Here is a 22,049-nt window from a genome sequence, read left to right as displayed (position 1 = left end):
ACAGAAAAGGTATTATTTAGTGAGAAGCAAAAACGCTGCACTTTGAAGCCAGGATGCTTCCGTGTCTAACTCAAGAAAAGCTATTGTTTTCTCTATTTCTTTTGATTTCTACTTCTGATATTCTATTACTAGGCATGAAAATCTTCCTAGACTCTTGAGTTAGGATTCCTACTTTACTTTTTGACCCTCTTTGTACTACATTCCAGTGAAAAATGCAAAGACGATTCTGGAAGAAAGTCAAACTATGGAGAAAGGGCACTACATTCCCTATTTACATGTGCAGGGTAGTTAAAACTCAGGAAATCCAAGTGCCCAAAGAAAGCAAAGTACAGCGATGGCCTCTAGAAAATGCAAGGATCCTCCAAAGAAGAAGCCAGTGAGAGGAAGCCTCAAATGCTCATATAAGCTTTTCCTTGAACACCCCCCCCCCCCCGGGGTGGATTGTGAATGACTGAGTCAAGGACAGTAGAACTGGGCTGAGATTTGAATGATTTTTCTTGGAGTGCTGGGTATCATGCCAGGGCTTTGTGTATGCTAGACAAGTACTCTATCATTGAGCCACATCCTCAGCCCTTGAAATGAAGAGACAGAGACGTTCATGAATTCTGATTATATTAATCAAATGCTAAAATTCAACAAAACAAAAGTCATCATTTCTTAATCACACAGCATTGACAATGTTTTGAGTATAACATAAAATCATATGCCTCAGTAACAAACACTAAAAAGCGATGCATTCTCAAGGGAAAAGAGAACCAACAAACACCCATTTTAGTGAGTCAGATATTGGGATTAACAGACACAAATTATAGCAGATAGTATAGTTGCTCTGTGATATAAAAGTAAGTATGCTAGCAATGAATGAGAAGATAAGAAAGAAGCACAGAAATAGAAACAAGAGCAAGCAAGCAAGAGAAGAAGATTAAAGTCGAGTATTATGAGATATATATGAGGGCACTATATAATGATAAAAGCATTCATTCACCAGAAAGATATAAAAAAATTCTCAAATTGAACACATTTAACCATATAGCCTCAAAATATGCAGCACAAATTATGATATAAATCTATGCAATTCTTTATAAATCTACCACTATAGAGGTCTATTTTAATACAATTTTCAAAAGTTACTACATCAAGTAGATAAAAATATCATTGAAGACAAGAGGCAATGTGAGCATTCTTTCAGTTAAAAAAAAATTGAAATAGAACAGAGTACCAGCCAATGCTGATAGTACAACTTCTTCCTACATCCATATTGAAAATCTCATGATAAAACCTGAAGTAGCTTCAGGAGATCTCCAGCAACTAGTATCACATAAGCATAATAGAGGACCACAATATAATTAAATCACAAAGCAATGTAGAAAAAAATCAAGTGCTTAGAAATGAAAATTTTAGTAAATCCTGATCTAGAAATACATCATAATGGAAAATAAATATGGCCTCAAACTAATGAAAATAACACGGGCATGAAATTTTCCAGTCCTCACAGAAAACATTATGATTCACAAATACTTCATTGTTTACAAGTCTGAAAAGAAATATGTTAGTAAAACCAAGCCAAACCAAACAAAAACCAGACTAAACTGAAATTATATGTAAAGAAAAAATAGAAGTAACAATAAAATAAAAATAAATAATGATAAAGAGGATCAAAAAAGTCAATAATCTCTGAGAAGACTAGTAAAACAGAAACACTTCTTACAAGTGTAAGAAAGTGAAAAGGTACAAAAGCAATACTAAAAAGAGAAAATCGGACAATTAAAGACCGCAAAATTCAATAGATATTAAAAGTGTGCTATGCACTTTAATGCTAATAAGATCTTAAATCGAATTGTGGTTTTTCTGAAAAGCACATCTTTACTGAAGCTGATTCAAAAAGAAAGGAACAAAATTAAACAAATAGAATCGTAATTAAAAATCTTTCTGCAAGTGAAGCAATAAACCCCAATGCTATCATCAAAGTACTCTACAAATTACTGTGAGATAAATAATTTAAATATTTTATCTCCTCTAGAGGATAGGAAATATTAAAAGCACTCCCCAATTCAGTGGATAAACCATGAGGGTTTTTTTTCCTCTGCTTTTGTTTGAGATAGGGTATCACCGTGTAGATCCGGCTGGCCTTGTACTTGTCAGCTTCCCGCCTCGGTCTCCATCTCAGGCTAGCATTAGTTTGACACCAAAAATAACATAGTCAGCTAAAATAAATTTGGTATATATACACGATCGAAGCCCGGGGTTCATTTCCTTGCTATCACATACACAGAAAAGGCCAGAAGTAGCGCTGTGGCTCAACTGGTAGAGTACTAGCCTTGAGCAAAAAAGGAGCCAGGGACAGTGCTCAGGCTTGGCCAAAAAAAAAAAAAAAAGTACCAGGAAATGGGTACTTGCAAGAGGGGAGGGTGGGGCCCAGGGGAGAGGGGTAGAAGAATGAGGAGGGAAATGTGGGAGAATGCAGGCAAGAATCCACTGTGTAAATCGCCAAGTTGAGAGCTATAAGGGAAAGGGATGAGCGGGGGTGGGGGGGCAGGTAGATGTTGAAGGGATGAAACAGCTCAAAGATGCATTGTACAAATAAACCGGTTTTTTTGAACAGCAAAAAATTAAGTACATAACCTAAAAATGAAGAAAAGTGAGGGGAGGTGGGGGGGTTGGCAAGGGTGGGTGAAATGTTGAAAGGGTGACATTGATCAAAATGCATTGTATTCTTAAACTCTTTTGGTACAGCTACTTAAAGATAAAAAATCTCCACAGAAAGAAGAGAACAAGTAAATATTACTTATAAACATGGAGGGATATTCTTCCACACAATAATTGCACATGGAAGCCAGTTATGCATAGAAAATAAAACTCAAATTGACTATGCTGACTTTCCCAAAAGAGATCTGCATTGTGAATTCCAATGCAATTCACTGTATTTGTAGCTTAATAGGTATGTATGTATATATATATAGATATATAGATATATAAAATCATACCACAGTGTTAGAAAAACATACCAAAAAGTTGAATATCTTTTCCTTTTTAAAAGTTTGTAAGATTAGAGGTCAAATTTTCTAACCACTGTTCAGGATGTATACATAAACAAAAGCCAAAAAAAGAAGAAAGGAAGAAAGAGAGGGAGGGAAGTCAGAAGAAAGGAAGATAGGAGAGAAAAAGACAAAAAATTAAGGAACACCTAAACAAATATACTCTTCAATTGTCAAAAGTTGAAAACATTTACGTAAACATCAGGATCTATTTTTCTTCAAATATACTCTATGTTATTCTCAAATCCTTGGCACATCATTAAGATAAAATAATCCACAAACCTCAGAATAGATAGAGTGAAGTGGAGAAGAATATACTGTCATGATTTACAGTTGAAATAATTATCTATATAAAAAAAATCTCAAGGTCTTACAGAAAGATGATAGACGGAGCAAGATGCTCTTGCAAGAGCATCAGCAGACAAAACAGTACATCCCCGCCCCCCTCACCAAGCTGAAGACAGAACTCAGGACCTTAGTACATACCAGGCAAGTGCTCCTCCATGGAACTAAATCCACAACCCACAAACAGTGAGTGCATTCTGAGGTCTCATGGACTCTAAAACAAACTTTCACACACACACACACACACACACACACACACACACATATCCTTATCCACATATAAATTCTTATCCATATATGTATATATGGTTTAAATATATTATATAGTACATGAAATTTAATTACATATATGATATATTAATAGCTTACCAAATCATAAAATATCTAGAAAATTATCTATCAAAATCACATGAACTTCCTAATTAAGAAAGCAATGAAATTTAATTTAAAACCATCAAAGAAATCCTAAGCAAATGCAATGTTTATATCATGTTACGGATAGACATGAATTACTGTAGTGATGTTTCCAAATCTCAGTAGACATCTGTTTCTCCAATAGAATTGGAGATGATTCTAAAATTCATATGAAGAGTGAAAGGGCCAAAAATACAGAAGATATTACTAAAGCAGAACAAAATGGGCAGATTCTCAGTACCACAGAGGACTTACTGAATTCTATAGAAATTGAGACACTATGCCACGGGCATGACTCACAAAGTGAGTGGTGGCCATGAACTGAGAATCCTGATACACAAATACATCCATGTGACAACTGAGCATTTCTATGAGTGAAAGATGAACTTTCCAACAGAAAGGGTTGGAAAGGTATATTATCTTCTTGATTAAGCAGAAGTACTTTCTTGCCAAATTCCCCAAATTGGAACATTACAGATGGATTCAAGTCTTATATGGAATGTAAAACTGCAAAGAATTTTAAAGGCAATCTATGAGAATATCTTAATTCCTTTGATGAGTTGTTCAAAAAGAGCATGAAGGATAAAATCCATAGAGGACAGATGAGTGTATTTCTTAAAATTAAGAAGTCTATTCCACCAAAAGACAACATAATTAAGATGGAAATACCCTTAAGTATAAAATGAGAAAAGTTATTTGTAGCACATACAACCACTAAAAAAATTAAATTTTGCCCACTAGCATGAAATTGTATAAATATATAAGAGAAATTAACAACAAGGAAAACAAAGAGGAAATATGTAAACATATGTTTCAATATTCAGAAAATAATAATATGAAAATAAGTGCAGCATTATTAACAAACAGAGAACTAGAAAGTGAAAACCATCATTTTTCACCTATCATGGTGGTCCTAAAAAAGAGAAAGAAGTCATATAATCCAGGATGCTAGTGGGAATGTGTATTGATGCAGCTCCTTAACTGCATACATTAATGTCAAAACTTTGCATTTCTACATCTGCATCTTTCCACTGCATAACCCAAGCTGCCTTTGTACAAATGTCCAAGGAAACATGCCCAAGAATTTCAGCGCACTGTTCTACATATGGGTTTGGAATAGCAATGGAAATGCCAGTCAAGAGTAGAGTGGATGAATATTTGGTCCTGTATTGAAATAAATCATCATCAGTTTAAACAAGCAACCTATCCATACAGGCATAAAGACGTGTATTAAATTATATTATATTCAATATCATGTTGAATAACTTAAAACTATGATTCCAGTGACAAACAGTTTAATAACAAGCTAAACTGGACAATATATTATTTATAATTATCTGAACATACAATGCCACTTTTAACTTATCAAATTGCCAACTATCAAACAAATAATTTACTACTCTGGTTAGGTTCTTGAGAAAATAGTCACTTCTTCTACCTACTAGGGGACAAATGAATTTTACAATACTCATATTCATAGCCCAATAACTCTACTGGGAGTTTGTCAATATTGTGCAAAGGCCTAATGGTACAGAGTATTATTATAACAGCTCATTATTGGAACTTAACTGAATAGCTACAAAGAGAGAGCCAGTTAATTTATAAGCGTGCACAATAGAGTTGCTCTTTAGGTATCATTTATGATTATTTCACAGGTACTAACTTGTTAAGCAAAGTACTGAGTAGTTTTGGGCAGAGACACTGAAATCCCAGTTTACAATCACTGTGATTTACATTTTGTGTATGTGCATGTAGTACCTACTAAACGTATACATTTGAGTAGATCTATATGTAAATACATGGCTAAAAGCAAGTAAAATTCTAACTACTCATCATGACAATTGAGTCTGCTTGTCTTCTAGCTCACGTTTTACTATTTTACCCTTTTCCCATTTTGTCCCAACCAATCCTGTTTACTTCTGTTCCTACCTTAGGTCCTTCCGATCTCAGCACCACTGGAATACTGTTCCTCCTGCCTTGGCCACCCTTCCCTTTCTTTTGTCTGGTGACCCTTTTCTCCTGTTCTTGGCTCTATTAGCTTCTTCAGAGATGTTCCCTGATTATTATGCCAAAGTAAGTCTTCCTTGACATTTTTCATTCTTGCACACTGTGCCTTTATCATCAATTGTGATTAGAAATTTATTTACTAGTTTTATTGAAGTGCACAATCACACAGGATTTTTAATTCTATTTAGAGATGATATTTACTGTAGCCATTGACTGACACCCGGTGACTTGCACAGACTACGATAAGTCTTTGCATTGTGGTTACGAATTGTTCAACATCTCATAAGTGAAATTTATATGATTAATGGACAAATAATGAATGAATGAATGAATGAATGAATGAATGGATTTCCTATGCATCACACACCCTGAGTAACTGGGATTACATGAGGAAGTAATGAATGCTTTTCCTTGTTATATATGATTACTTTAAACTTTTCTTTCTGGCTATTTGGAATTAAACACTATCTACTGCTAAGACATTACTATAAAATAGAACAGTAGAACACGACCTCTCTCTATCTTCTACCACTTTGCTAAGGTTTCTTTTTTGAAATCAGTTTGTTTAGATTTCACAAATGCATGAGCTCGTTGTGGTACTTGTCTGTCTGTGCTTGGCTTTTTTTCACTTAGCATAGTATCTTTCAGGTTCATTCATTGCAAGTGAACTATGAAGTGAGGATTGCAGATGACAGGCTTTTTTCTCCTTAGGTGGCCAAATAGTATTCTGTGATACACAAAGATCACATTTTCTCCATCCATCCATTCACTGATGGGCATGAAGGCTGTTTCTATATGCTGGTTATTGTGAATACATTGCAATAAACATATGAGTACAGATAAAACTTCCACATACAGACTAAATTTCTACCGCATGTAGACCCAACAGTGGGATTAGTGGATCATATAAAAGTTCCATTCTAACTTTTTTGAGATGCCTCCATATCATTTTCCATAATGGTTGTATTAATTTACACCCCTACTAATGACTTCCCCTTTTCTCCACATTCAATATTCATTATCTTTTTTTTTTCATCATAGCCACTTAACAAAACTGAGGTAGAATCTCATTGCATTTTTTTAGGCTGTATTTTTGTTGGCGAAATAGCAATGGTAGTTATTGTTTTAGTTCTCTCTTACGTCATTCCAGTGGCCCAATGAATAGCTTGATGGAGCTAATGTTTTAGAAGTTGCCTACGATGTAGTATGAAGAACAGAATTCAGCTTCTTGGAGGAGTCAGCAAAGGGAGAAACGGCTGGAGGCCAGTGGGAGGACAAATGGTCGCTGCCAGCATCCTCTGCCAGGGTGGTGGGCTCTCCCTGCAGCTGTCAGCTCTGGGCCCACACTTCCTGCCTGCCAGTTATAAATAGCATACAGTGAATGGGAAAAAGGATTATAAATAGCACATAATAAAGTGTGCAAAATGGCCAAACAATGAGGTGGTAAACAAGTGAAAATCGGCGAGAGGTATACAGAAGACGAGACAGACTGAACTCAGCGAGTGACAGTGAGTGATGGAGCCAAACAGGAAGGAACGCTGACATCTTGGGGAATGACAGGGAAGGGAGAAGGAGCAAGCTTTCCGCATGTTACCAGAAATAGAAGACACAAACCAGTGGAATGGAAAAAAGAAAGACACAGGATGGGGGGTGGGGATAAATGTTATTTTCAATAGTTGAACAAAAAGCAAACAAAACCCTGAGATATCATGAAAGAAGTTAAAAAAAAGTTAAAGGCTAAAAATAAAGGTGTAGAGATGACAAGAAATAAGAACTTCAGCCCTTTAAAACTAGCCAAGGTGAAAAAATGAAGTTAAGGGGATTTTATAAAAAATGTGAGAAATGTTAATAGATGGCATTGCAAATTGTTATAGACTAGATGAAAGTAAAGCACTTGTGATATATTAATAAGTCTTAAATGCCTATGCTAGACTGGATTCAGAGGTGGACAAAATAGCAGCTGTAATTGTTCGCAGAGTCTGTTTGGCCCTAGCTGATGCTAACCTTTAGAGACTGCTGCCAACATCTCCACAAAGGGACCTGAGCACTGTCTGCACTCCAGCTGTGATCTGCACACTGTGCGCTGACCTTTTCACATGCTATTTCAGTGGACAATCCAGTAGCAATCCTGTTTGGTCTGATTAGTTCCATATCACAGAAAATGGAAATTTGGAGAGGTTAAGGAAACGGCCCAGGCTTGCAGAGTTAGAAAGTGATATAGCGGAGTGGCCCAAAGTGCTAGTTGAGTGGAGCACAGAACTTTGTTTCCAAATCTGGATGAGAGCTTATACCCATGAGAGCTGCTAGCGGTTGGCACATGACAGACAAACCCAGCCAGCCCAAGGCCTGCTTCCTTATCACTCACCACAGTCAAGGTATGGAATCAGCCCAGATGTCCCTCAGTGGACTGATGGATAAAGAAAATGTGTATACACATGCAGTGGAATTTTACTCATCTCATAGAATAATATGTACCATTTGTAAAGAAATGGGAAGACTTGGAAAAAATTACCAGTGAGGTAAATCAGACAGACAAAGGATGCATGTTTCCCTTTTATGTGGAAGTGAGATTTGGCTTACGAACTTATATACGTAAATAAGTTGGATGATATGCAAATGTATACAAATGTAGGAACTGAAATAGGGTAGATTCAAGGGATATCTCAAATAGTGTAATTCCTTAGAAATAAAATAAAATAAATAAAATAAAAACTAAAAATAAAATAAAAATAAATAAAATAAAAACTCAGCAAAATAAAACACCAGGAAGTAGTACTTGAAAGGAGGGGGATGGGCTTAAAGGGAAAGGAGTAGACGAATGAAGAGGAGAAGAGCAGGCAATGCAGACAAGAATCTAATGTATGGGAGAGATGGGGAGAATGCTGAAAGAGGTGGCAATAAACCACTTTGTTAAATGGCAACTGTCTTTGTACATCTACTTAAAGATAATTTTTTTTTAAAAAGCTTTCACATTTTTAAGGAAGGAAAAGAGCAACAAATAGTGGGAGGCTGAGGAGGACAAAAGGAAGAGGAAGAGAGGAGGCAGGAATTAACTGTGTGTTTTGCAAAGCCTAAAATAAGAACTTCTTATGTGTTCATTGTAGAAAAACAACAACCTCTAAACAAAACTTGTGCATGGCGGCTTCCCCATCATTCTAGAATAAGAGCAGAGAAAGAAGATTGGTATTTATTTTTGTTTTTGTTTTTGTTTTTTCCCCCCAGTTTTCTGGAATCTTGAAAGGCCAGGGCATAGAGCGTGCGTTGTGTGTGTGAGTGTGTGTGTGTGTGTGTGTGTGTGTGTGTGCACAAAAATACAGGCTCCCCTCTGTTGCAGTTTATAGACTCATAGTTCTGCAGGTTTCAGATCAGATCCACCTGCTGAAATGAATACATGAGTGGATTAATGGGGAAAAGCTAAGGGTAAACGAGCCTTTTGCATTCCCTTACACGAACCCTCAGCTGAGCCACTTCTTGTGGACACTCACAGGGAACAAGGGACATGCTTATACTCGGCTGTTCCTTTTCAACCGCGCAGGATGGCTTTGTTGTTTGGGATTTTAGAGTTTGAGAGTGAGAGTTTGATTTTGATTCTCATCCTCAGAGAGCCTAATTGGTTTTTGATATCAGTAGTTATTGATTACTTGTTATTAGGTGGCAGGAATGATGTCTCCCTATGGGTCTCTATCTTTCTGGACCTTATATTTCCCTGGACTTGTGAGAGAAAGATTGCGTGTGCAACCTGGAGTTACTGTGAGCATACAGTGAAACAAGGCATGGAAAGTCACATTGGTGGGGTGGGGAGCTTGGAAGTCAGTGAATGATGACGCTTCAAGGGCGATGCTAAAGACTAGATGAGGGGATCACAGCTGTGGTTTGCAAAGTACTTAACATCCCCAGGTACTCGTGGTTGGTAGCTTCCCCAGATGCCAACCAGGAGCCCTGATGCCCTCTGCACCCAGGCATTGGAAGAGGGAGCCAGGCGATCTGCTGCTCTCCCTCTCTCATCCTATTTTCCTCACCCAATTCTGATTTCTCCCTTTTGTTTTCTATGGCTTCTGGTTACATGGGTAACTTTGAGCAGAAGCAACTTCACTGGGAATTTAAATAACGTTATGAGGGCTAGAACCTTGGGTGCCTTTTCCTTGTCTCAACATTTTACTGCTTCATTTATTCCTTGGACCACTTGTTTCTTGCTGGACATTTGAATGATGCATGGTTGAAGCCCTCTTTCATTTCCAGGTTCCCTTTCTCTAATATGGCTCCCAACACACACACACACACACACACACACACACACACACACACACAGAGAGAGAGAGAGAGAGAGAGAGAGAGAGAGAGAGAGAGAGAGAGCTACTTTCCTGACATTTGAGATGCAGCACAAAGCATTTTAAGGCTCATCTCCTCCTCGGACTGTCCCTTGTTCTCGTTTGCTGGGAGCACACTCTTGTCAATTTGTCTCCTAGCTCCTGTCAGTTCCTGCGTCTGTCTATGCCGTCCTGAGGGCAGCGGCTGCTGCCTTCCTTTCCTCTGTCCCTCTACATGACACACAGTGGTCATTCCGTAGATGTTTGTTGACAGGGCACTCTACAGTAGTCTCCAAGAGCAGCTGGGAGATCTGGCCGGAGAGTCACGGAAGAGGCACAAGTGACCTTCGTGTGCTTCTGGCTTCGAGGAAGGGCATTTCTCAAGGGAAAGTGAATGCCCACGTCCGGGGACTGATTTCCTGGCCAGTGGGTCTTCTTCAAGTTCATTTACTCTGACCGTTCTGTCTTCCCACAACTTACTTTTATTAGTAAAAGGCTTACTTTTACTCAAAAAGGCATATGTATATGGGACAGAATTCCAGACCTTGCATTTTTCCATTTGCATGTAGAATGGGAAGTCCTGGGAAACTTGCCTCTTCACGTCATCACCGTTGTTGGTGGTGCCATAGAGAAATCACTTCCTGGGTCATCAATCATGGTGACCAATATTGGGCATCAGGAAGCAAACTCAGAAAAAAACCAATAACCAATAATACCTAACAATAGTTCTCTTACCAGTTCTAGTCAGATCCCCTTAAGAAACACCACATCTGATGGTTTCCAAAAGAAGACGGGACAGTTGTGTGCCGAGGTCAGATAACAACCTTCCACAGGCATTTTGCTCACAGAGAGTATTTTAGTTTCCTCGTTGATACTGATCTATTAAAACCAATCACTACTCTTGCTTTTCAGAAGGTAAATGTATGAGAATCTTTGTTTGTTAGAAGGGCAGAAGGAAACCATATCCAATGAAGACAAACTCTAAAATGGAAAGCTATGTCCCGGAAACAGCAGGCTTACAACAATTAATGAATGTACATAGCAATGGATATGTATGAAATATTTCATGCAGAAATATCTTGAACTGATTGATTAAACTCTTCCAACTCAAAAAGAATCTTGTTACAGAATTAGGTATTAGGAATTATTAAAAGCCCAGGGTGGAAATCATAGACATTCATAAACTAAATCAAGATTATAGTGAGTTGTCATCAGAAACCCACAATTGCCAAATTTCCCATCCTGTTATCACTATTTCTAATGTGAAGAAGGCAGCTTCTATCCTGGTGACATTGGTTCCCAAATCAGGGTTGTTTTGGCTAACAAATTGGCAGGGAGGAAGTTCATGAAATAGGTACACTCTGGAAAAGAAAGCGACAACCATTTCTGCGTCTGGTCTTTGAGAGATGTTCACAGCTCATGGCAGCAATTAGCAATGAGAGGTGCATACGAAATGCTTGTTGGATGAAATGATGAATGAATGATCTCAGTTGCTGGCTGTCAGAAGAGACTCTGATGCTTTCTCTGAGAAAGCCTGTCACATGGACCCAGGGATATTTTCAACAATGCTTTGGAAATGAAGTCTATAAATATTCACAGTCAGGCAAATCAGATATGCTTTGAAGACCAAAGTGGACATTGATTCAATTCTCTTCCCTTTTTATCTGGGCCCTGTCATACGTTGCATCTCAAAAGCTTTATATGGATGGAGCTGGAGGGAGTAAAGGGCCCAAAGGGACTGGATTGTTCTGATCAGGTCATGGGCAGGTCGCTGATAAAACTGCCGTCTTGACTGCATTCTCCGTTCTGGACCCACAGACCATGGCACAGCGGATGTCTGCCTTGCCTCGAAGATGAGTGCCTTGTCTCAGGTTAGGAAGGGGCAGCGTGTGCCTAGGGAGCTGTGCTATAGCTCTGGGGACCGATGCACGGGAATGCGTGGTATACCATGGGAGTGTACCACGGGTACTTCCAGTCCTCATGTGTCAAGTTAAGAACATATAAGTAGGGGAATGTGTGTGGGGGCGGGGTAGCATGAGGCTGCAGGATCTGCTGCCTCTATCATTTACTCCATCTAAGATATTGTTGGCCAGAAAAAAATTCAGGAGTATCAGGGTAAAGATAGGGGGAGGGGGGAGATAATCTGGGGGCCACTGCTCTCTAAAGGGTGGGGCCATGCCCTAGACACCAATCAAGGACCTGTATGCAGTGATGTGTCTCCCCAGCATGGAGCAATCATAGGAAATCCGTGGTGCTGGGTAAGGAAGGGGCCTCACTCTTCCTCACTCCCACAGATCTACGTGGGGCGGTTCTGAAACCCTCAGGTCTGTCAAACGTTGCACTGAACTCTGAACGATGACTTTTCACCTGAGCATGCTGGCTGCTTCCTGCCAATTGGCCGGCCAGCAGACACTGGAGCAACTCAGGGAAGGGATCTGATCCTGACTGAAGAAGGGCAAGGTAACCAGAGACTGAGTCCCACTCAGGGTTTGGTCACATAGCCGGGTAAGTCACCACAAGCTGAAGAGGCACGCACTGAGGATGAGAAGAATCGAGGGTAAAGAGAGAAGAGAAGGAGCTAGAGAAGAGAGGAGGAGAAGAGAGAATCTAGAGAAGGGAGACACTGTTCACCCAGATGAGGCTCCGAGAAACAGCTGTAATAGTGGTGACTGTAATTGGTCCCATTTGTCTTCTACTTCTAAGCTTCTCACAGAAGAGAAGGCGACTGGAAGGCTAGGGGAATGGCTCTCCCAACTGTGTGAAGGGGATCCCTGTGACATAAGAGGTAGATTGTGGTAGAATTTGTGGTGACACACCCAATCGCCCTTCAGAAATAAGTTCTTCTCTTTGGCAGAAAGTCCTTAGCTGTCAATCTCCTTTCAGCCAAGTTCATGAACTAAAACAGACAAGCTTGGAGGTAGAAGAGCTCATCCAACAAAGAATGTCCCAGAAAGCTCCAGAGCTGCCTTTAGGACTGAATTCCTGGTCAAAATTATACTACGATTCATTGTGCCCCTTTGTCTGTTTCTGATTTCTCCTCTTTCCTTCCATGGGTATTGATCCTAGCAATGACTCAAAAAAAAAACAAAACCAACAACAAAAACTTCTAACACTCATATTTCCCTCTCAAAATCAGTTCAGTCAGTTCATATATTATCTATCCTATAACAATAACCAAATTCTCCTTGCTCTGACTAACATAGCCTGTGGTATTTGTTCCATAGATGAATTTGTTGAATGAATGACATAATATTTGTACCATTTAGACCATTTCATGGATGGCAGTGTCATAGCTTGTTTCCTTCTTTCTCCATTCATTTCACAAATGTTTGTTGATTCCAAGACAATATCTAGGCTCTTAGAGTCCAATGGCAAGTCAGTCAAAGGACCCATCTCTAGGAGTCTCTATGTGAGATGTGAATATCGGCCAAGTAGTCAGGAAAAACTTCTTTGGGGAGGAAATACTTTGGTGAAACTTGAAGAAAGAGGAGAAGAAAAGAGCAAAGCAACAGTTACCCTGGCCAGGGAAGGGCAGGAAAGGTAACGCTACCTACACTGGTAGGGGGTACGGGAAGGTGAAAAGGAAGTGGTCCCCTAACGTCACACTTGCACTTTGTCCTGAAACTCCTGGGTTGAGCTTCTTCAAAATGATAGTGACAAATACAATCAAGATTCTTCTACCGATATAACTGTCTCCAAACCCCACTCCCAATGGCTTGCACAAACAACATTACCTTTACCTTGCCAATCTTCCCCATCTCCTCCTCCTCCTCCTCCCCCTCTCCTGCAGAGCAGATGGCCATGTCACGGAGGTGGTAGCAGCAGTTCCCAAGGAAGATTTTAGTGCAAACATGAAGGATATGTGGTGGAATGTCATGGTTACTATGGAAATTTTTATTGGGTAATTGGGTTGGAAGAAACATTTTGATTCATCATTAGTTACTGAATTAAAAATAGGAACTTACCAGGGGTTTGTTTTCTCTTAAAATTCATCTGTTGTTCAGGGCTGATAAAAAGTGCTCTACATACCCACAATTGGAGCATTTCTCAAGTCACTTAAGTTGGGGTATTAACTCCTGCTGAAGAGTCAGCAGCACCCTCTCTTTTCTTTTACCAAAAAGGGGAGCTGATCATACAAAGGAATGTCCTATTGACTTAAACGAGTTATGAAAAAAGTAGTTTGCTAAGTCCAAATTGAGTAACTGAGTTTTATAAAGAAGATGTCCTCACATGACATAACCTTGCAAAGTGTCTCAACGTTCTTATTTTACTTTATGCAGAGGGAGGGATTAAGTACTTTCCCAGCACCCTCTATGTCATGAACACAGAGAGAGTTACAATAGTTAAAAAATGACCAGTCGATGCAACATGAAGAATTGTACAAGACTCTAGGCATTCACACACACTGAGACCAAACGAGGGGAGGAAGCTGAAGGCACAATGCCCATGTGCCTCTGGTCATATGCAATAGTATTTATCGAAACAGATGCTAGGAAATGAAAACAAAGAGGCTTTACTCCACTGTTGTTTTTCTTTCCTTTTTGTCTTGTCTGTTCATTTATCAGTCTTTGGGAGGGCAAGGGGGCACAGAAATGGAGGGACAAAGGGCGAACAAATGTCTCAGTGGTGCTCACTGAACACTATGTTGAAAATGAACTGTACAACTTGTGGGTAAGGAGGGGAAGGAAGAACTGAGAAGAAGCTAGGAAAGGGGTGACACTGTCCAAAAAGAAATGTACTCATTACCTGACTTACATAACTGCAACTCCTCTGTAATCACCTTTATAATAGCAATAACATAAAAAAATGACCAGGTAAGGACTACCAGGCTAAGGTCTGGTCCTATTGGCTAACATGTGTAGTATAAAGAAATAAACATTAATATCAAATCTATTAACAATGTTTTTAGAGTACCCTGGCTTTATTATAGTTACTCCTTTGCCGCTTGAATTAAGTAAAATGTTCTTCTAACATTTAAATGTAGAGTACTCATGAGTAAGTGCAATGTGTTTTAGTCTCTAATGCTGAGCAATATACCTTGTGACACATTAGGTCTTAAAAATATAATGGAAGCTAGGAACATAAAATGTCTTCAGCCCACAGTGACTCATACCCAACACCACCCTCTTCACAATTTTTTTAAAAATAAGCATGCTTATTCTGGTTTTGATTCCTAATTGCCACTTAACACAGTAAGGCCTATTTTACCATTTTTTTAATGTGGGATAATTAACAACTACCTTCCAGGATTGCCTCAGGATGGAATGAGGTCACATTGCCACAGAGCTTGCTACTCTAGCCTCATGGCATACAAGTCTGTTTCTGGGATGTGGTTTCTTCTCCGCCTTGATCTGGTTATGACAAGAAGATACAACTTCCCGGAGCCTCAGGCTTCTCCTGTTAAGAGGAGTGGGGAAGGAGGTGAGTAATCTCGAGTCCCTAGTTCACAGGTCACTGTAATTGGGAAGAATAATTATACAGAGTTCCTGGAAGATAATGAGCATTAAACACCCATTAGCTGTTGCCATCGTGGTATTTTCCCACACTGTCCCTTTAATGTGAAATTATGTGTCATAATATAAATTCTTCTGGGTTTCTAGCCACCATGGTAGCAATGCATTGATTGTGCAAAATGTTACATTTTTTTTCAAAGAAAAAGTAGACGGTCATAAATCTACAGTGTCCTGGGCACTGTCTGTTATGTGGCCATCTTCTATGATGACAACACACACTACAGTGCTAGGATCTGGCCAATCATGTAAATCTTTCGACTATTCTCTTCATTCTAGCAAGGCAGGAACAGTTCTATGCTATGAATATGTCACCCAACAAAATAAGCCAAATCCTTCTACCCGAGGGTAGAAGACGCAGAAAGTAGCAAAGAAAAGAAAAGCAATAACATTTCACGTGCACCAATGAGAGAACACATCGGGGTCGATATGGACAGAAAGCCATTGTTTCATTTCCTCCTAAACATTTCTGAATTCCTACTGTGTGTCAAGCACTGTTGTATACACAGTGAAAAAGGGACACAATTCCTAATCTCTGTGTTTGCCTGTCTATCAAAAGCAAATAATGTTAAGTTATTTAGAGTGGTAAAGGATAAGATTTCCTTTTAAAAGGAGAAGGAGGTAAGAGGGAGAACAGCATGGGGTTCGTGTGGGGATGCAGAAGCGGGGAAGAGGTCACAAATTTTAAATAGAATGCCGAGATAGATGCTCTCAGCGAGTAAGTGACGTCAAGTGGAGCGTCATAGAATCATGTAGGTATCTGAGGAAAGGACAGTCGGGTAGTGCAAAGGCCAGGGTGGTGTGTTCAAGGAGCTTCTGGGGAAGAGGGGAGGCTGGAGCAGAGTGGGTAAGGGCAATAGGAGAAGGAGACAAGGCAGAAGAAGGTACGGGGGCAGAGAAGAGCTTTGTAGACCCTTTCTAAGACACTGACTTAATCTAGTACGAAATAGGGAATCACCATAGGTTTAGAGCAGAGCGTGGGGTCTAACTTCATCCACATCAGAAATGATGCCTTCCGAAGCCATTGGACCACAGGCTCAACAGAACACAACACAGCACAGACAGCCCTTCCTGACGTTTCTTTCATCATGAGAGTGACTCTTGCCTCAAGATTCTAGCGAAATGATTCCTGCTTTGATTAGAGGGAGCTTTAATAGCCTTGAGATCTCCCTCCGACTTGGAAGGCCTATGATTTTACAAGCAGAATGGGTAGACATCTGAGACTTCCTGAGTGGGACTCCTTGCTAACACCCTGAGTCCATTTTCTCCTTTGTTTTCCCCCCAGATAAACATCTGACCATTGGATTGAAGAGCAGGAAATGTGTTTACATAACTGGTCTTTATGGCAAGGGATAAGACAGAGGAGGGGGGTGGGGGATATGCTGGCAGCCCTTCCCCCACCTGAGGGCTCTGTGTTCCTGTGTGCCTGGGAGGGCAGGTGCTGGGTACTGGAGCCAAGCTTTTCTTTGCCTCTCAGAAACGGTGACAGAGAAATACGCTATACAAAAGATGAAGAAGGAGGGGGGAGGAGGGGAGAAGAAGGAGAAGGAAGAGAAGAAGAAGAGAAGGGGAGGAAGAGGAAAAAGATCACAAGAAGCTCATAATCCTACTTGGACAGAAATGATACAGAACTATAGTAGGTCCAGTATTTTGATATTATAAGACCTTACATAGCCTTGTTTCCTTGTCTAATGAGCAGCAGCAGAGCTAGTGATTTTCCCCCTGTGTAACCACGTTATGAAACTAACTGGTACATTAAATATCAGAAGTTAAGATCTAAATGGTATTATGAATGCCAGGTATACAGTGCTGTGGTATGAGTACTCTGAATGAGTGGGTTATATACAGCATATGTTGATTTGAGGGAAGGAAGTGAGCTTCAAAATCCATGTTCTCCTTCAATATTTAACCAAAACAGTGACTCAATGTCGTTCCAATGCTGTCTCCTTTGGCAATTATTATTTTGAAAGGTCAAAAAGAGCATGCAAAGAAATAGGTAGCTCTTTCTGAAATCCCTTTTAGTTATAGATGGCATCTTAGAGGAGTGATGTTTGTATTCAGCATATTCTTTCAGTGTTCAGTTGAGTGAGTCAGACACATGAGTTAAAAGTAACAACATGAGCTTCTGTCCATTAGGCTCTTTGGGAATGCTTTCCCAAAGCATAATGCCCCTCTTTGCATTGGCTGGATGGGATGCTCTCCTGAGGAGCCCTGTTCATCCTTCCAGTCAAAGCCCACGGGGTATCTGCTATGTGCTCGGCATTGTTCTTGAGACTGGAGATAGAAGGGAGGATGAGTGAATCAAGGTTCCTACCCCCACAAAGCCTCCACTGCCAGCTGGGTGACACGGAACACTGATGGGCTAGGGTCTGCCTCAACTCCGTTGATGGAGATACTATAAGCATTCCCCCTTCCTGAGACTTAATTGTGGTCGAATAACCTGCCAGGCATGCAGCTACTGAGTGATGGTGTTAGGATGCAAATCTAAGTCCTTTGGCCTCAGAGCATGTTCTCAAGTCTTTATACCAAGCCACTGTCTTCTCTTTGGAAAGAGATATAGGAGCACAAAATTTCTCAAGCTTAAGATGCGCTGAAAGGCATGAATGTGTGCATCTTATTTTATTTTTCATAGTGGAAGTGAGACTTTATAATCACAGACCTTTTCTAATATTTCTAAATCTTATCCTGAATTCATGGCTCACCTACCACCATCAGGGTGAAATCTTCCTTGGTGCGCACAGATGGACATAAAGAGCCCTTCCCTCTAGTTCAAAATACTGCAGAAACATCAGCGCTCTTGTGGAGATGGTGATGAGAAAGGAAAACGAGAACGGTGGTGGTACCAAGGCGATTTAAATGATGATGTTCCATAAATGAAGATCTTCAATGTGTGAACAAATCCAGCAGTGGTCTACATTATGTCAACAATATACTCTGATTGTTTTTATTTCTCTTTCTTTTTCTTTGTTTTGATCATGGGGCTTGGACTCTGGACCTGGGTGCTGTCCCTGAGCTCTTCAGCTGAAGGCTCACATACTATCACTTGAACCACAGCACTACATCTCTCTCTTTCTCTTCTCTCTCTCTCTCTCTCTCTCTCTCTCTCTCTCACACACACACACACACACACAGTTATGACCATACATCCTAAGTCCTAGACATTATCCTTTGTTATTCCCCTTCACTTCATCTTAGAAAAGTATTTATCAAACATAGGGTGCTGAGGATATTTAGGAGAACAAAGAAACCCAACACACTCCCCATGTATTCATTGAATTTACTGTCTGCTCCTTGTTTGTCAGACAAGGAACAAATGAGAGATGGCGTGGGGGTTTCCCAAGAAAATCATGGGGGATTTGAAAATGTAACAAAGTTGTGAACAGAAAATAGGCAAAGATATTCAAGTAGAAAATAAGGAAAGAATGCTTTAGACAAATGTAGATTGGAATTCCAGAGTGCTAAGGGAAAAACAAAAAACCAAAACACGGGTCTTTTGAGGAGCTAAAGAAATGAGGTCGCACTGTGACCTGAGAAATGAGAGCAAGAATGCCATCCTCCAAGGGAGGCAGAGGCCAGATCTAAATGGTTGCTGCTAGGAAAGCGTTCACCTCCTGTTGTAAGAGCAATGGGAAGTGATTGACATTGCCTGGAGGATTAGAAGCCACAATCATAGGGAAAATTCCATTGTGGAAACATCAGATGGTAGATGGGAAGGGACAGAAATGGATTCAGGCATGAGGGACAAGGCAACAAACAGTACAAGAAATGTATCCAATGCCCAACGTATGATACTGTAACCTCTCTGTACGTCAGTTTGATAATAAAAATTTGAGAAAAAAAAAAAAAAGAAATGGATTCAGGAAGGGCACTGTGACTCAGGGAGCAGCAGGGTCTTCTGTTCCCTAGTGGAGAAAGAAAGGAGCAGAGGTCATAAGGGTGGGGAGGAGGCTATTCAGTGTCTCTGAGGAATGTCTGATGGATTTTCCATAGAGATTGAGAGACGGGCAAGATATGGGGGGTGCCTGTTGAGCTTTCTAGCTCGGGCAACTGCAATGGTGGAGAGAGAATTTGGATTTATTGAGAACTTGGTTTAGGAGGAGGATACAGTAGGAGAAGCAGCTTCCTACGAACATCTAGCATTTCTCAGAGACAGGGGTGATTTCTTGGACTCCTCTCTGTTTTTTCCCAGTCCAGTTCTATACCTCACCAATTATTTATAACTCCAACAGTCCCAAGAGCCAAAAGCTTCAAATTGCTAAGGATGTTTTTAAAAAGCATCTAGTTTAAGCCTTTCTCCCTTTGCCCCAAATCCCTTGTGATGGACATCTGGTTGCTGCAGAGTATCTCCAGAGACAACTTTTTAATCTCACAAGGCCTGGTGAACTTTCAAGGGTTTATTAATAGGAAGGCATCAGTTTCTTCCCTTGGGAAATAGTTCCACCTGTCTTCTCCAGACAGGACTGTTGCCTGGCATTTATTCCAGCGATATAAATTATAAATCAGATGATACAACATCTGATCTGGCTCCTTCTGTTGCCCAAATCTCAAGTACAGATAGGGGAAAAAGGCCAAAAATAGCCATAAAATGAAATTGGTTCTACTTGCTCTATTTGTCTTAGAGATCAGATAGCCCAGATAGAAGAATTACATTCACCATTTGTTTCAAGGAATGGTCAATGATCGTTTATCAGAGGATACACTATGAATATATTTTGTAGCCTGTGCTTTTTAGAAATTGTGCTTGGGTGAGTATTGAGATGGAGAATTGAAATAAAAATGTATTAAACGGTACTGCAGTATATTTTATATGACTTTAAATAATTAGGTAAGAACCAGACACATGCTTATAATCCTAGTACTTGGGAGATTGAGGCAGGGGGCTCATGAGTTTGAGGCTAGCCTGGGTTATACACAAAGACCATATCTCAGATGAAACAATACACAGACAACACACACACACACACACACACACACACACACACACACACACTAATCTAGGAACCTGTAGATCATGACTGGTATGGTGCGCTAATCTTTTGTGTCCTAGAATTCTTATTTCTTTGTTAGCCGCTATTCTCTGTGTGTCTGCCATCTTTCCTCATGGTTTATGATAGCCATAGGATGTGACATGACGTCTTCTTCCTTGGCAGAAAAATGGCTACTGGGGATGGGATGGGAGTCAAATGGTGGACTGCCCACGTGGACCAGGCATTTAAAAATTCCTTCCCAAACCTTCCGCTAGTACAGCTTGGTATATTATACCCCAAGATTAAAATCTTGCTTCTATATGCAAGGAAAGAAGGACAATGTATATTATTAGCCAGCCAGCAGTCTCTGAAATATGGCCAGGTGGTTAAGCACTGTGTCCTCAAATGGCTTACTGTGGTAAAACTCACACAGAAACAATTTAGGTAACTTAAGAATCATGCGGGCAACTGAGTCTGGATTGTTTTCAAGAGTATACGCAAGAAAAGAAAGAAATGCATTTTGCTGCTGGGAGTGGGGGTAAAAATCAAGGTCTTGTCTTCAAATTTTGATAAATTATCTACAGCTCTTTTCCATTTTGATAAGTTATCTCCAACTCTTTTCCATGTGGGCTACTTAGTACATCGGTCTAGACAGAAGCTGAACTGTGGAGGCATCAGAACTTGAAACACTTCTAAGGCTGGATTTCTTTGCTGAGTGTAAGTTTTATTCCAGGCACATGTAGCATGTCTAGGTAAAGGTGTAGAAGGTTGATCATGCTTTTGTAGTAATGAAGTATGAAATGCAGTAAGGTGTGTAATTCAATGTGGCTCTCTCAGGAGGCAGTCTAGGTACCAAGACACAGACTTTACCTTCTTGCCTCTTGCTCTGGTAATATACGTGATTAGAGGGTAACAAACTTCCTTCTTTGCTTTTGCATCCTTCAATTCTAGTATACTGTAGACAGGTTGGTGCATGAAAGGAATATGAATTACTAAATGTGAATGCATACGTAAATGGCTACACTCTGTGTACAAAGAGGCAGTGGTGAGAACCAGTGGGAACTCTGTCTATATTTAAAGACAGTAAGAGTTGCATTAGAATCCTCACTTGATCACATACCGTTCAAATGGCTTTCCAGCTTTATTTATTTCTATGCTCTTCAAGATCTTCAGTTTCAAAGCGGTTATACAATACTATTATTCAAGACTGTCAGTAGAGTGGATAGGATGTGTGAAAGTCATTGAACACAGAAATGTAGACACAGGGTGTGTGCAGTAAACATTAAAAATCACAGGTACTGCCCTGTAACACTTAGTACTCTCTGGATCCAAAGAGACCATTTCTTGCTCTGATGAACACTAACCAATATCAATACCAACACTGCCCTAATACTCACAAGTCACTGTCAAATCCAAATGTGTTTTGCTACCTTAATTATTTCCTTAAGAAGATGGAAGATAAGA

The 22,049-nt window shown here is 40.0% G+C and overlaps 1 protein-coding gene across 3 annotated transcripts in view; it reads right to left on the bottom strand.

The window, feature by feature from the left end:
* Positions 1 to 22,049, bottom strand: part of Adcy8 (adenylate cyclase 8) — a 178,358-nt gene that overhangs the window by 139,592 nt on the left and 16,717 nt on the right. The gene's annotated exons all lie outside the window — the stretch shown is intronic.

This window comes from Perognathus longimembris, chromosome 12 (genome assembly GCF_023159225.1).
Source record: "Perognathus longimembris pacificus isolate PPM17 chromosome 12, ASM2315922v1, whole genome shotgun sequence".
Taxonomy (NCBI): domain Eukaryota; kingdom Metazoa; phylum Chordata; class Mammalia; order Rodentia; family Heteromyidae; genus Perognathus; species Perognathus longimembris.
Note: the sequence above shows the minus strand (reverse complement) of the source record. Positions and strands in the feature narration are given on the sequence as shown.